The 17809-nt window shown below is 37.9% G+C and overlaps 1 protein-coding gene and 1 non-coding gene across 2 annotated transcripts in view; one reads left to right on the top strand and one right to left on the bottom strand.

The window, feature by feature from the left end:
• LOC116969468 (zinc finger protein 79-like) overlaps nucleotides 1–17809 on the top strand; it is a 172597-nt gene that overhangs the window by 21918 nt on the left and 132870 nt on the right. The gene's annotated exons all lie outside the window — the stretch shown is intronic.
• On the bottom strand, nucleotides 673–864 carry LOC116969471. Its single transcript, XR_004410770.1, has one exon. It is a non-coding gene; the product is annotated as a U2 spliceosomal RNA (small nuclear RNA).

Below are 17809 nucleotides of genomic sequence, written 5' to 3'. Positions count from 1 at the left end.
GTTAGTACGTGGTGATTTAATTGGATATAAGGAATCGATATCTGGTGTGCATATTGCTTAGTGATTTCAGCAAATATTTTTGGTTTAAATGTATGTTTACAGTATTTAGCTCACCTGATAGGTGAGTTACTGATGGTCAAACATGTTTGACGACATACGGTTTCCAATTGTTAATAAATTGTCCCCTAATATCGATGTTCTCCGCCCAAGTGGTTTGGTATATGCCACCACTGATGTTGTTATCTTATAAACGAACATGCAAATTTGGTGGATTACTGAGCAAATGCTTCACTAGAATTAAGTAAGTTAATATATAACATGTTTAAGTCAATTCATATTGGCATTAAGTATTACAAGCTCAGTAACACATCAGGACACATAAGATGTTATTCAAAACAGGTGGAAGTGTACAACCATAATCCTTCCTGCCGATAAATTCCATGATAACACTACAGATTAATCAATTTGCCCCCATATTACAGGTATGGAGATAGTTTTGAACACTAGTATCTCAGCTCATAGGAAAGGTACAAAGTTCAGTAGCTGGTAATGCTGCTATATCCCAATTACTTTGCCACGTAGTTGATTGGTGGTTAATGCACCATGACTGATAGTCTTAATGAATACCAGATAACAACGTTGTGGATGGTCAACGTAAATATCTGGATATATATTTTGTGCACCGTTCCCAGAGGCACTGCAATACTGGATCGATGCGTGGAGTGGACGGAGCAAGCCCCTATTCCATCTCCCTGTTCCAAAATTCAATTTAATATATGGTCCCTAGATAAGGGACGTATCAGATTATTAAACTGATAAGAACAGATACTACACTTGATCTTAGCCAAAAGGCCGAGAAGCGATGCAGCTAAAGCTGTATCCAAGGATAGTTTGTCGTTAATATATAGACATGCCATGACGGAATGTTTCTAAGTGTCAGGGCTAGTTGATTCTGGATAACTTTGACTTAAATGCCGCAACGCTCATCATGGTTACTCCATCCAGGTAATTGCGGTATATCCGAAACTTATATGAGAAGGTACTGAATAGTGTGCATCTTCAAGGTCGATGTCTACCATAAAGTATCCTTGGATCCATGGTAGTAGTTACAAATCCCATGAATGGGTATACCTGGTGAAATACTCAAGTGGTTTATCAACGATGGTGCGACATTCACCATCGTGGGAGGGTAGACCACTTGGGGTGCTTGCTGAATTGGTGGCAAGATATTAATTCTATTCCACTTGTATTTATTTTTTGGTATATAACTACCAAGAGTGATAGCTTCCTAACCAGGCGTGATTCATCCACCCCTTGTTAGCACAACCCTTAACCTTTATGTGATGGTAGGAACCATACTTATCTGTCTTCATTGTTGTTTTCTTCGGTTTCTGGTTCCTTGTTCTTGTAGGGACGATGTTTGTTGGGGGGTGGCACATTTTCCCCTGGGGCCTGCTCTGGGCCGTGGCCTAAAATGCTACAGGTTTGGCATGCAGGCCCCGAGCTTTCACCAGTACCATGAGGAAGACGCCCCTGGTGGACACGTAGAGGTACTGCTGTCTGGTTTAGTGTGGTGCTCATTCCAGACTCTGCCCTCTTGTGCCGAATAGTTTGAACACTTCGTCCAGTTTTTTAGGACTGGTTTGGTAAGTGCCAGGTAGCAGGATCTGTGTTTATGAGGTCGGCGTTCTCATAGTCCTGTTAATTTCATAGATTGAGGGCAGGTTTGTGAGTTCATTTCAGAAGTTATGAGGTATACCGTTGAACAGTAGGGTCAGGTGTGTTGCCATACTATCCTGCCCTTCTGGAATGAGCAGGTGGACATGATAGCCGATGTCAGGGTACCAAATGCATTTTAAAAATATTTAGGTTAAACGCGCTGCTCAATGTATCCCCCAATAATGGCGGGCACTTTGAGTAAATGCAATTTAGGGGAGGCGTGATAAAACCAACGCCTCATGGTTACATGTCTTGGAGAGGTTTTTTGGAAAAGACAGGTAGTAAGCTGGCCATCAGTTGAGACTGAAAAGCCATCTCGCTAGTGGTGGAGCCACATAGCGGCCACACCCAGCAGCTCTTCCTGATCCTGTACCTCAAGCATACTCCCGATATTGTTCAGCCAGTGACCCCTCTTCATGACCAGCCCAGCCACTGGTCACCCCAAAGCTAACCACACTAAGGAGGAAGCGATGGGCAGTGCCTAGGCACTGTGGAGGGTATGCCTGAACCCTCCAGCGAGACTGCCCCTCACGTAGCGTGTCTCGCAGGAGCTCCTGCTCCAGGAGCCGCTCCAGCGGCTCAGGCGGCTGTCTCTCTCCCTGCGGGTGGAGAGACGTCCCCTCCGACAAGTCGGAAGCCACCGGCCGGATGCCTCTTCGGATGGCTGAACATCCAGCCCGCAGTTCAGGCACTAGCGGGACTGGCTTCGGCGCGGTGTGGGGATAGCGGTACGCCCGGTTAAATGTTCCTACCGCCTTCTTCTGGAGCTTTTGTGCCTTGTAGTAGCGAGAGCGCCCCTCAAGCAGCGCGTCTCGCAGGCACCTGCACCGAGAGCCGCTCCAGCGGCTCAGGCGGCTCTCTCTCCCCCCGTGCGGGTGGAGAGACGTCCCGTCCCAAATCGGGAACACCTGCCGGATGCCTCTTCGGGTGGGTATACATCCAGCCCGCGAGCGGGCTGGGCTCGGCACGGTGTCGGGGAATAGAGGAACACCGGGTCGCTCCTACCGCCTGTTGCTGCCCCCCTTCCCCCCGACGGAAAACGTTCCTCCTCGAACGGGGGACAGTTTTGTTCCAGAGCCTTTTTCTCTGCCTGTAAAACACAATCAGAAAAAGGGGCTCCCCTGTAAAAGAAACCCGACCTCAGGATACTCACCTGACGGTCCGTTTCATCTGTTGCGGGAGTGCCTAGCTCCCGCTGCCGCTGTTGCACTGCTGGCGTAATGCCGTGCCTGCGCACTGAGCGGGTTCTTCACGTAGTCACTCACGTGACTCCGAAGTAAAATTTACATTACTCCTTAGGAGTCAAGGACTAACAGGACCGCCAGATCTAAAAGGACCTTTAAAGTTCTTTTAAGAGCTTTAAAGACATTCGGAAACCGAAATGGACAGAGGACATTGGATAAAACCGTGATCTTTGTATTTTTTTTGTTTTTTTGTTTACTAATCATTATTATTATCTGTATATTCGTATCTAACTATATATGTAACAACTAATACTTATTATATTTCCATATTACCACTAAAATTATTAACATTAACATTTCTCATAAAAATTTAATACTGTATATGATTGATAACAATGATTAATAATCAATAGTCTTCGATTAACGTAGAAATGAATTACATACTTATATTATATAGAAGATATGCAAGAGGTAAATGTGCCTACGTCATAATAAAGTTTGGCGGTTTTTCTCTTTATTTTTCAATTTAAAATTAAATTTATAGATTTAGCGAAAAAATTAATATGATATGTAGAGAATAATAACGCTGTGAATTTTTTCTGTTCTTGAACTTTTCTGCAGGGTTACGTGCTTATGTATGTATACATATGGGTATATATATATATATATATATATATATATATATATATATATATATATATATATGTATATTGTGTGTGTGTATGAATGGGTATGTAAATAAGTTTGTTACTCCCAAAGAAGTTATTTGAATGTTAGAAATAATCTTTTTTTTTCTTCGGGCACGGAGCTGGGAATTTTTTTTTCTTACAAAGGCTACGGAAGTCTTTAGAATTCTAGCCACGTTAGTGTGGCTATCACTAACTACACTAATTGTAGATGTAGTTCTTTTTTTTTCACCCTATACTAATAAACTCTATCACTTTTTTCATTTTAAATATTTTTATAACTTAATGTTTGAATGGAAAAATAAGACTAATACAAGGAGATGTGTTCGGAAGAGCGACGTGTATGATTTTACATTCATCTATTTGAGGTTCGGGAGCAGGGTCAGGTTCTATGTGTTGTACCTTCTGCTCGGTTATAGACCACCTTAGAAACAATATGCAAGATGTTAACATGACAAGAGGGGGTCAGGGAATAACATTTTGTAGTTGGAATGTCAAGGGAATCAATAAACCAATTAAGAGAGGTAAAGTTTTGGCACATCTAAATTTAATCAAAACAGATATAATATTTCTTCAAGAAACACACCTTAAAAAGGAATCTCAACATAGACTTAAAGCTATGTGGATCGCTGAATCATATCATTCCTCCTTTTCCCATAAGTCCAGAGGAGTTGCAATATTAATTCGTAAAGGAATACCTTTTACGAACTCTTCAACAATAGTGGATATTGATGGTAGATATATTATATTAGTTGGAGAGTTAAAGGGAGAAAAAGTGATTCTTCTTAATGTTGATGGGCCTAATTTTGATAACCCCACGTTTTTTAATAAAACATTTAATAAAATTCCTGAATTTACACAATATAAATTAATAATTGGAGGAGACTTCAATTGTACATTAGATTCATACTTAGATAGATCATCAAGGCAAAAAAAAGTAAAATCTCAATCAAGTGTATTTCTAAATTCATTTATTAATACCACTAATATTAAGGATGTCTGGAGAATAGAAAACCCAACTGGACGGGAATATTCATTTTACTCACCAGTACACAAAACATACTCAAGAATAGATTATTTTAGTTGACTCTACGTTTATCCCATTTATTTATAATTCAAAATACCATAACATTATAATCTCAGATCACGCACCTGTAACATTCATGATTAAATTAAATAGAATGTCCGAGAAACAAGCATATTGGAGATTTAACCCACAAATTTTGAACGAAAGATCATGCCAGGAATATATTATTAAACAGATTCAAATATTTTTTGAGGTAAATGACAACCCTGACACACCTACTTCTCTTATGTGGGAAACGTTTAAAGCGTATGTTCGAGGTACATTAATTTCTGCTCAAGTATTTTATAATAAAGAGAACAGGATTAAGCAACAAACATTGGAAAGTGAAATCAAGCAACTAGATATAGAAAATGCGAGAATGCCATCTACGTCAAAACATAATAAAATTGCTGCATTGAAATATAAATTAAATAAAATGTATTCAGAACAAGTAATAACACTTTATCAAAAAAACAAACAATTACATTTTGAATTTGGAGACAAACCACAAAAATTATTAGCACGTCAGTTACGAAAAATGGAAGGGGAAAAAACTATTCATAAAATTAGAACAGAGACAGGAGAATTATTAAAAATGCCCAAGGACATAAATGATAGATTTCTCCAATACTATCATAACCTTTATTCAACTAAAACCGTAGCACAATCAGAAGGAATAGCAGATTTTTTAATAAAATGTAATTTAAAAGGTTTAGATTCAAACGATAGAGAATTATTAGAAAGGGAGATTACGATAAAGGATATTGAGGAGTCTATTGGCTCTTTAAAAAATGGTAAAGCAGTAGGACCAGATGGTTTAGGCTCCGAATTTTATAAAACATTTTATGATTTGCTTTGCCCACGTTTACAAAGACTGTATGAGTATATATCTATACTCAACAGAAACTTCCAGACTCTTTAAATGAATCTATAATAACACTTATTCCTAAAGCTGATAAAGATCCGGAAGACCCGGGATCATACAGAGCAATTGCACTTTTAAATACAGATCAGAAAATATTAACTAAAATACTAGCGCATAGATTAAGTACAGTGATGAATAAATTAATACACCCTGACCAAACAGGCTTTATTCAGAAACGGTACTCATATTATAATCTAAGAAGATTATTTAATATTATATATTCCAAGAGAATTATTAATGAAGATCTAGCAATAATCTCACTTGACGCTGAAAAAGCATTTGATCAGGTCGAATGGTCTTATTTATTTTCGGTGATGGAAAATATGCAGCTAGGGGAGAAATTCTGTACATGGATACAACTGTTATATACAAATCCCACGGCTAGAATATTTACAAACCAAAGGTTGTCATCTAAATTTAGCCTATCTAGAGGTTGTAGACAAGGATGCCCGTTATCTCCATTATTATTTGCGCTTGCTATTGAGCCACTGGCAGAAAGAGTTAGGGGGCATCCGGAAATACATGGGTATAACACAAAGGACACAGTGAATAACATTTCTCTATACGCAGATGATATATTAATTTACATTACAAAACCAGAAATTAGTATTCCAAACTTATTAAAGCTAATAACCCAATTTGGTTCACTTTCAGGATACAGAATAAATTGGAATAAAAGTGAAATTATGCCAATAAGGGAACATAACAAACAGATAATACAACAATTTCCATTTAAAATAGTAAATGAAAAATTTAAATATCTAGGTATTTATGTAACTAAGATATATACATCATTATTTAAAGCAAATTTCCCCCCATTACTGAACAAACTACATAAGAATATTCAATACTGGAAAACACTTCCTATCTCAATGGTTGGCAAAACTAATGCCATAAAAATGATTTTTTTACCGCAAATATTATACCTTTTTCAGACAATTCCGATATATCTGGCAAAAAACTTTTTTTTTAAATTGGACTCTATTGTTAATGATTTTATCTGGGATTATAAGAATCATAGGATAAACAAAAGACACTTGTGTAAATCAAAAATAAATGGAGGCTTGGTTTTACCCAACTTTTTGTTTTATTTCTGGGCAGTTAATATTAAAAATATGAATTTCTGGTTGGAAGAAATAGATCATCAACCAGACTGGTTAAAAATGGAAAAGGAAGATTGTTTACCTTTTGATATCGGTTCGATATTATTTGCTACGTCTAAATTAAACAAAAAAATTTATAGAGAAAACCCTATAATATTTAGTGCTATACGAATTTGGAAATAATTAAAAAAGACATTAAAATTAGATAATTTATCACCTTTTCTCCCAATTGTGAATAATCCTTTGTTTAAGCCTTCATGGTTGGACGGGGGTTTTACACAATGGAAGAATTATGGAATTAAAAATATGGGACAACTTTACAAGGAAGGCACTTTTCTGACATTTCAGGAGTTGCAACAGACTTATGGACTTCGAGGAAATGATTATTTCAGATATCTTCAATTTAGAGATTATGTAAAATCGAACTCAAAATTTTCGAATTAGAAATTCAGAAATTCTTGATGAATGTTGGAACAAACATCCTAATACAGAAAAATTAATATCTTATATATATAATATCTTATTAGACAGTGACATTCCTTCGACGGACTTACACAGACAAACATGGGAAAAAGAATTAAATCAAGTAATAACGAAAGATACTTGGGAAGAAAGTTTGCAACACATACATCAGTGTTCACTAAACGCCAGACATTCTCTAATACAATTTAATGTTACAATAGGTTACATTATTCAAAAACAAAACTACATATACATTTTCAACATATCTCACCTATATGTGATAAATGTCAACATTTAGAAGCTACATTATCTCATATGTTTGCAAACTATAAAAATTAAAAAAAATTTGGGTAAATATTTTCAGTATAATATCTAAAGTAACCAACACACAATTGGACCCAGATCCAAAATTAATAATACTCGGAATATTAGAATTAAATCAAACATTTAGAACAACACAAATAAACTTTATTGATTATAGTTTAATAACAGGAAAAAAATTAATTCTAAAATTTTGGAAAGGCCCTACGGCCCCCACAATCAAAATGTGAATTATAGAAATGACGGAGACCTTAAACGTGGAAAGAATCAGATTTTCCCTGTTGGACAAACAGGAATTATTCGTTGGAACATGGTCTCCTTTTATTGATTACTTAAAGGGTCAGAACAGTTCAGCACAGGAACCTGACTAGCACTCGGGCTATAGAATGGATGAAATGCTATACTCTGAAATGTACGAATATATCTCGAATGAAGATTTTATTTTTTTAATACATTTTTCCATTCTTCTTTAACTATCTTTTTTTTTTTTTTTTTTTTTTACCTTCTCTCTCTTTTCTTTCTTTACTTCATCTATCTCTTTAGTTCTATCTAGTTTAAAAAAAAAAAAGGAAGAAACAAAAATGTAATAATAATTGACAATATTATCAATTTAAAAATGTAAGACTGTAATGATGTAAATAGGTTATGTACCTATCTCCAATAAAAAATATTTTCAAAAAAAAAAAAAAAAAAAAAAAATAGCTGCGGCGAAGTAATGCGGTTTTTTCACGGGGCGACTTGAGGCAAGAGTTAACCAGAGTTTAACATCGTGGGAACCTCGTGCGATAACAGTACGGCATCCGTGGACCACCGTGGACCACCGTGGCGCTAACGGCAGGTAATCGTGTAACTTGGTGACTCGGGAGAAAATTCAAGAAAGTTTGAATGTCTCCAAGTGTGACTTGTACACTTGTGGTTGAGCATTGCAACATTATATGAACGTAGTGGCCAGTGCGATATCCGTGCGATATCCGTAATAACTCTTGCGGTTACCGTGGGAACTACTGCGAACGGTGAACCCGGAAGCTGGACAGAGTGGACAGAAGGTGAGTAAAAATTGTATTCTATGGGATTGAATTTAAAAAATAAAGATTTGCATCCGCATATGGTCATCAACTTATTCATGAGTTATGTTAATGAGATTCCAGAAAATAACTATAATCTTTAAAAGGGGCTTTAAAAGGGACTTTAAAAGGGACTTTACTGAAAGATCCCGCATTTTTATGGTCCGTAAGAAATTTTTCACACGTACTTCTTTGAGAGATACAGCTCGGAGTCCTCGCCGACTAGCGATCGATGTCTTTCCGAAGCAGGGTCCGGAACGCTACCAATCAATGTACTCCAGAATCCCGTGTAAGGAGTGAACTGCACATGCTGGTTTAAACCGAAGACAGACACAAAAAGCTGGAATAACTCAGTGAGTCAAGCAGCATCTCTGGAGAAAAATAGCTAATGTTTCGGCACGAGACACATCTTCAGACTCAATTCCGATTAGGATGTCTGAAGAAGGGTTCCGATTCGAATCGCCACCTATTCCTTTTCTCCAGAGATGCTGCCTGACCCGCTGACTTACTCCAGCTTTTTATATTTTTCTTCCCAGATCTGACTTACCTGCTGAGTTACACCAACATTTTGTGTCCTTTTGTGCGTATTAACCAGCATCTGCAGTTCCTTTAAACATTACCTAACTTTAGATTTTAGATATATAGCGCGGAAACAGGCCCTTCGGCCCACCGAGTCTGCGCCGACCACCTATTCTTATCCGGCTTCAGAACGGTTTTTCCTTCCATTCGTTTGGGCACTGACCCGACCTACCAGCCTACCTCAATGCGGACATTGGACTTTTTCCCCCTGGAACTCTCCTGAAAACATATATTGTGAACTCTGGTATTTTCCTCTTCGCTCTGCCTGGTGTTCTTGTGCATGTGTCGGAGGGAACAGCAGATGCCGGTTTAAAGAGAATGCTGGAGTACCTCGACGGTTCAAAATGCTGGAGTAACTCAACGGGCCATGCAGCATCTCTAAAGAGAAGGAACGGGTGACGTTTCGGGTCGAGGCCCTTCTTCAGACTGTACGTGGCTTGGTTATATTCATGTATAGCATTATCTGATATGATTTTATAGCACGCAAACAAAAGTTTATTCCCTGCATAGAATCATACAGCGTAGAAACAGGCCCTTCGACCCAACTTGCCCACACCGACCAATATGTCCCATCTACACTAGTCCCACTTGCCCGCGTTTGGCCCATAACCATCTAAACCTATCCTATCCATGCTTCAGTCTAATGCGTCTTAAACATTGCGACAGTACCTGTCTCAACTACCTTAACGGATAGCTCATTCCATACACCCACCACCCTTTGCGTAAAATAGTTACCCCTTAGGCTCTCATTAAATCATTCCCCCCGAACCTAAACCTGTATCTGCTGGTTCACGATATGAGACAATAATAACAAACCAAAGCGAGTTAGGACATGAACGGGGAGATCCTGGATAAACCCAACGTTGCCACAAAATGTAGGCAGCATCTCTGGCGAGAAGGAATGGGTGACATTTCGGGTCGAGACCCTTCTGATATGCTGCCTGTCCCGCTGAGCTACATGTTGTGTCTATCTTCGTTTTAATCCAGCATCTGCAGATCCTTCCTGGCCGAACCTGATTGAAAGATGAGAGGCTGGGCGGTAGAGCACTGGGTGTGACAAGGATCAGGCTTCAGTAAGCAAAGTAAAGAGAGGTGGCAACGTTATGGAAATGAAGCGGGTAATCCGAGTGATGGCGAGACGGTATCCTCTAATGTGTCGGAAAGAACTGTAGATGTTGGTTTGCGCCGATGATAGACACAGTAATACTGGAGACAGACATAAAATACTGGACGGGCAGCATCTGGATAAAAGGAATGGGTGACGTTTCGGGACGAGACTCTGAGGAAGGGTCTCGAACCGAAACGTCACACATTCCTTCTCTCCAGAGATGCTGCCCGTCCAGCTGTGTTACTCCAGCATTTCGTGCCTATCTTCCGTATGCTGTGTGATGGTCATCTCGGAGTCAAGTGGCAACTCTGGTCTGTAGACACGAGGAACTGCAGACGCAGGAATTACGAGCAAAACACAGAGCGTTGGACGAGCCTGACCCTTTGAGTTCCTCCATCACTTTGTGTTGGTCAGGTCTGAACATTGCTTGGCTCAGTCTCAGGCGCCGGCTAACTAGGAAGGTCGAGTCAAAGTCCAGCACTAACACTCAATAAATTACGTTTGCGGCCTGATGTTCCCAATATTTAATTGAAATAATTAATAAAGTAAATAAATAGATACCGGTCTAATCAGTATCTACGGGATTGGACAGGCTAGATGCAGGAAGAATGTTCCCGATGTTGGGGGAGTCCAGAACCAGGGTCCCAGTTTTACAGTCTACCGTGGGACCTCTTTAACTCAGTAAAGTAAAGTAAAGTAGCCTTTATTGTCATATCAGCGCACAGGCAGCAGTTGATTGTTGCTCTATTCAGTTTCCCAGGGGGTCGGGACGGGACTGGAGTTGGGAATGAAAGGTGGGGGAGTCGAGGGAGAAGAGGGGGAGACAGGTGGGGGTGTCTTCATTTACTGGCGGCGGGTGTCTGTCACTGAAACAGGCAGGTGAGATTTCACATCCACCTTGTGTGTGCCTCTCTCTCTCTCTCTCTCCCTCCCTCCCTCTTACACAGGCTGAGAGACTCTGCCTCTGTGAGTGTACGTCTCTTTCTCCCCCTCTCCCACACAGTAAGACCGAGGTACTGTGCTCAGTCCATCTGTGTCTCCCACATACACAGTAAAACATGTCTCCAAATGAGCCAATTCAACCAAGGGAGGATATTTATAGTGTGTGAAAAAAAGTGACATCATTTGTGCCACGTGATGATTTAACAACACTTCACAATGTTCATTCAAGATTTAACGGGAAAGCTCGGGAGCCGGACAAGTCACTCGCACAAATAACAAAAATGCCGAATATCGTGGGAACTCTTTATCTACCCCCCGTTATATCGTGTGATATCGTGCTAGACCACGACCACTTCACTCTGGTTCCATCTTGCGTCAAGTCGCCCCGTGAAAAAGCCGCTTAAAAGAGCTTTATGTAGCCCTGAACCAGCAGTTTAAAGATTTGGAGTCCAGGACGGCGAAGGAATTGGAAAGTATGCAGAAAGATTATAACAATAAACATGACACCCTGCTGAAGCAATTAACCGACTCGGAAAAATTGATGGAAGAGATGGAGGGTGAAATGGAACAGATGAGCCAAGAAATACAAGGGTTGAAAAAACAACACGATATGGATTGGGAGCTAACGAATAAACTGAATGAGAAATGTCAAGATTTAGAGGCCAGGTCAAGGAGGCAAAATCTAAGAGGGTGCTGAACACGGCCTTCAAATGCGTGATTTTATTACTAATCTACTTAAAGATGTTTTCAAACTTCCAGAAAAACCAAAGATAGATCTGGCTCATCGAGTGGGTCGCTTACAAAAACATGATAATGCTAAACCAAGGCAAATTATTGTAAAGATCCTGGATATTTCAACTTTGGAACCTCTATTAAAGAAGATAACCTATGGAGAAAATCTTACATTTGCTGATAATGTCGTAAGATTCTACAGGGGGTATCCTCGGGAAATGTTGGCAAAAAGACGCGAGTTTAAAAGAGCAAGCAGCATTTTATATGGACATTCTGAAGTTCGTTATGGTGTGATCTATCCAGCGAAAATGCTAATAACGTTTAAAGGCAAACAACGCTCATTCACGGACCCGGACTCCGCTTGCAAATACGCCCAGGAGATTTTAAACAAAATTCAAGGAGGAACAGAATAATAGACATTTTATCTGTGGAACTTTGTTTTTTCTGTTTAAATTAAGACACTAGAACGCTTCAGACGGTTATCAGACAGGCTTATCTGGCAAGAATGTGTTGTTCAATAACAGAGGCCGAATTAAACTTCTGAACTGAAAGCACAGATGGAAGCTCAAGGTCGCAAGCTCGTCACCAAACCCTTCAGCACGGAGAACTATGAGACCGTCTCCTTTTGAAATGGCCATGATATGAGGCATCTGTTCCACACTATATGACCTATTATTTATATATATAATTAACTAACTAATTAACCACTTACGCGCAATAAACTCAACTAACGTTAAAGGCGTAATGTATTATACTAACACGACTAACTATATAGCATGAAGGATGGGGGAGGTTAGACATATATTTTAAATACTAAATACTAATTATGAATTAATTAACATACAGGTAAATGAAAAGTTTAATTATTGACGAGGTACTTTAACCCATAATTTATCTTATTTTAATCCAAACCTTTTACCTTCCCTTTTATTTTATTCTATTTTAAACTGTTCAGCGATTAATTGACCTGATATGATAATTTTGGTAACAATTAGAGGGAACCGACTAACGTTGGGTCAAATTCTAATAGGAGGATAAGGCCCAGTGCATAATCTCATCGACGGAGGTCAATTTCAAAACAAACCTAGCTACCTTAGGTGGCTTTTTTGTAATTTATCGCTTTTTTGATAAATTACATTCAATTTTTTTGTTTATTCACAATTATGTGTTGTATGACTTAATAATTTTTATGTACACTTTATTTTATGTTTTTCTCTTTCCCTTAATTATGTTTAATAGTGTCAGGAGATGTGAAACTACTGTAGAAATTATGAAGGACAACTCTCGATTCGGTATTCCGAGGTACTTGGCTGCATCACATGAATCATACAGTCTGGTAATAATAGCCAATGCAAGATAATAGTCGAATAAATATCGGAGGTCTCACCTTCTGTAGTTGGAACATCAGAGGTGCGAATGAGCCAAATAAGAGGGGTACAATTCTGGCACAATTAAAATCATTAAATATGGATATTGCTTTCCTACAAGAGACACATCTGAAACAACAAACTCAGATCAGATTAAGGGCAAATTGGATAGGTCAAACCTATTACTCCTCATTCACATCTAAAGCAAGAGGCACGGCTATTAGAATTCGGAAGGGTATAACTTTTAAATTAAAGACATCTATATCTGATAAAGAGGGAAGATATGTTATAGTCACGGGAGAAATTTATAATACACCATTAACTATGATAAATATTTACGTGCCAAATTTTGATAACCCACAATTTTTTAGGAAAATAATAGATTTAATCGCAGAGCATAATTATCAAAATATAATAATGGGGGGAGATTTTAACTATGTTATAGATCCATACTTAGATAAATCAATAAAGCTAGGGAAGCGTCTTGTTAAAACTAAGACCTGTGAATTTTTAAATACTTATATAAAAAATAATAACATAGCTGATATTGGGAGAATAGCAAATCCAAGTGGTAGGGAATACTCATTTTATTCATCAGTTCACAAAACGTATTCGCGATTTGACTATTTTTTATTGGACACAAAATTAATCCCGTATACGAATAAACCATCATATCATAATAGTATTATTTCTGATCATTCACCATTGACTTTTATACTTAAAATTGAGGGAATGCCGAGTATAAAACCTTTTTGGAGATCCAATGTACATATATTAAATAACCCGCAGTGTTATGAGTATATAAAAGAACAAATAAAACGTTTTTTCGTAATAAATGACACGCCGGGTATTTCTGCACCGCTATTGTGGGAAACCTTCAAGGCATATATTCGCGGTGTCATAATTTCTTACCAACGTTTTAAAAATAAGGAAAATAAAAGAGAACTTCAGCGGATAGAACAGAAAATAAAACTACTAGAACTGGACAATGCGACTGACCCAACCATAAATAAACATAATAAGATAACTTTATTGAAATATAAAGTCAATAGAATACCATCGGCTTGAGTAATAAGATTATTCCAAATTACAAAACAAGCACACTTCGAATTTGCGGATAAGCCACATAAACTACTTGCGAGGCAACTGAAGCAACGAGAAAATTAAAAAACTATTACTAAAATTAAATCGGTTAAGGGTGAATTTTTAACACTGCCTAAGGATATTAATAAGAGGTTTGCCCAATTTTATCACAATTTATATACATCTAAAATAAATACAGATGTAAATAAAAAAATTTTTTTTTTAGATAATTGCAAGCTCCCAAAATTGGATAGTTTAGAACAAGAGCAATTAGGAGCACGGATTACTAATGAAGAAATAAAACAAATAATAAACGCACTGAAAAATGGGAAGACCCCAGGACTAGACGGTTTTAGTAATGAATTTTATAAAAGATGTCAGGAGTCAATTGTACCAAGATTATTCCATTTATACACGCAGGCTTACACTGAAAATAAACTACCAGAAACCCTAGCAGAAGCAACAATAACACTTATACCAAAAAAAGATAAAGATTTAGATGAACCGGGTTCTTATAGAGCTATTTCACTACTAAATACGGATCAGAAAATTTTAGCAAAGATTCTAGCTAGAAGGCTAAATAATTATATTAACAATTTAATAAATACGGATCAAACGGGATTTATACCCAAAAGACAATCATTTAATAATTTGAGAAGGCTTTTCAATATAATGTACTCTCATAATGAGGACAATGAAGATATTTCAGTTGTCACGCTGGATGCAGAGAAGGCATTTGATCAAGTAGAATGGCAGTATTTATACAAGGTACTCAAAAAATTCAATATGGGAGCGAATTTTATTAGATGGGTTAAACTAATTTACGATAGACATACGGCAAGAATACTAACTAACAAAACGCTATCTCCAAAATTTTACTTATCAAGGGGTAATAGGCAAGGGTGTGCTTTATCACCATTGCTATTTGCCCTTATGATAGAACCGTTGGCCGAAAAGATTAGAAATCACCCGGATATTCACGGATATAACACTAAGGAATCAAAGTATAAAATTTCACTATATGCTGATGATATGCTTTTATATATTACTAATACACAAACGAGTATACCCACCTTATTAACACTAATTGAGGAATTCGGCTCTTTTTCAGGATATAGAATAAATTGGAATAAAAGCGAGATTATGTCTTAAAACCACAGGATTCGAGACACTTACTAAAATTCCCTTTCAAAATTGCAACAGAAAAATTCAAGTATCTGGGTATTCAAATTACGAGAAGACACAAATCATTATTTAGAGCCAATTTTATACCACTATTAAATAAACTGAATGATATGATTAAATTTTGGAAAACGCTTCCGCTCTCATTGATAGGTAGAATTAACGCTATAAAAATGACTTTCTTACCACAATTAATATATTTGTTTCAAGCGATCCCAATATATATTCCAACATATGTTTTCAAAAAACTAGATTCCACTATCACTAATTTCATATGGGATTACAGAACACATAGAATTCAACGAAAGCATTTGTGCAAATCTAAAGAAGTTGGGGGTTTATCATTACCTAACTTTATGTATTACTATTGGGCAGTGCATATTAAGAACATAATGTACTGGCTGGATAGTTCCACTCAGCAGTTGGAGTGGATAAGAATGGAGAAAGAGGATTGCTATCCGCACGATATAGGAACGATCCTGCTCTCACCGATAAAATTGAATAGTATAATATATAAGAAGAACCCAATTATTCACAATATAATAAGAATTTGGAAACAAATAAAAGTATCCTTGAAATTAAATAATTTATCAGTACTAACCCCATATAACCATATAACCATATAACAATTACAGCACGGAAACAGGCCATCTCGGCCCTACAAGTCCGCGCCGAACAATTGTTTTCTCTTAGTCCCACCTGCCTGCACTCATACCATAACCCTCCATTCCCTTCTCATCCATATGCCTATCCAATTTATTCTTAAATGATACAAACGAACCTGCCGCCAGCACTTCCACTGGAAGCTCATTCCACACCGCTACCACTCTCTGAGTAAAGAAGTTCCCCCTCATGTTAACCCTAAACTTCTGTCCCTTAATTCTGAAGTCATGTCCTCTTGTTTGAATCTTCCCTATTCTCAAAGGGAAAAGCTTGATCACCTCAACTCTGTCTATCCCTCTCATCATTTTAAAGACCTCTATCAAGTCCCCCCTTAACCTTCTGCGCTCCAGAGAATAAAGACCTAACTTATTCAACCTATCTCTGTAACTTAGTTGTTGAAACCCAGGCAACATTCTAGTAAATCTCCTCTGTACTCTTTCTATTTTGTTGACATCCTTCCTATAATTGGGCGACCAAAATTGTACACCATACTCCAGATTTGGTCTCACCAATGCCTTGTTCAATTTTAACATTACATCCCAGCTTCTATACTCAATGCTCTGATTTATAAAGGCTAGCATACCAAAAGATTTCTTTACCGCCCTATCTATATGAGATTCCACCTTCAAGGAACTATGCACGGTTATTCCCAGATCCCTCTGTTCAACTGTATTCTTCAATTCCCTACCATTTATCATGTACGTCCTATTTTGATTTGTCCTGCCAAGGTGTAACACCTCACATTTATCAGCATTAAACTCCATCTGCCATCTTTCAGCCCATTTTTCCAAATGGCCTAAATCACTCTGTAGACTTTGGAAATCCTCTTCATTATCCACAACACCCCCTATCTTGGTATCATCTGCATACTTACTAATCCAATTTACCACCCCTTCATCCAGATCATTGATGTACATGACAAACAACAAAGGACCCAACACAGATCCCTGAGGCACCCCACTAGTCACCTGCCTCCAACCCGACAAACAGCCATCCACCATTACCCTCTGGCTTCTCCCATTCAGCCATTGCTGAATCCATCTTGCTATTCCTGCATTTATACCCAACAGTTTAACCTTCTTAACCAACCTTCCATGAGGAACCTTGTCAAAGGCCTTACTAAAGTCCATATAGACAACATCCACTGCTTTACCCTCGTCAATTTCCCTAGTAACCTCTTCAAAAAATTCAAGAAGATTAGTCAAACATGACCTTCCAGGCACAAATCCATGTTGACTGTTCCTAATCAGACCCTGTTTATCCAGATGCTTATATATATTATCTCTAAGTATCTTTTCCATTAATTTGCCCACCACTGAAGTCAAACTAACAGGTCTATAATTGCTAGGTTTACTCTTAGAACCCTTTTTAAACAATGGAACAACATGCGCAGTACGCCAATCCTCGGGGACTATTCCCGTTTCTAATGACATTTCAAATATTTCTGTCATTGCCCCGGCTATTTCTACACTAACTTCCCTCAATGTCCTAGGGAATATCCTGTCAGGACCTGGAGACTTATCCACTTTTATATTTTTCAAAAGTGTCAGTAATTCTTTTACTTTGAAACTCATATTATCCATAACTACTCTACTCGTTTCCCTTACCTCACATAATTCAATA

Source organism: Amblyraja radiata, unplaced genomic scaffold (genome assembly GCF_010909765.2).
Source record: "Amblyraja radiata isolate CabotCenter1 unplaced genomic scaffold, sAmbRad1.1.pri S53, whole genome shotgun sequence".
In the NCBI taxonomy this organism is placed as follows: Eukaryota; Metazoa; Chordata; class Chondrichthyes; order Rajiformes; family Rajidae; genus Amblyraja; species Amblyraja radiata.
Note: the sequence above shows the minus strand (reverse complement) of the source record. Positions and strands in the feature narration are given on the sequence as shown.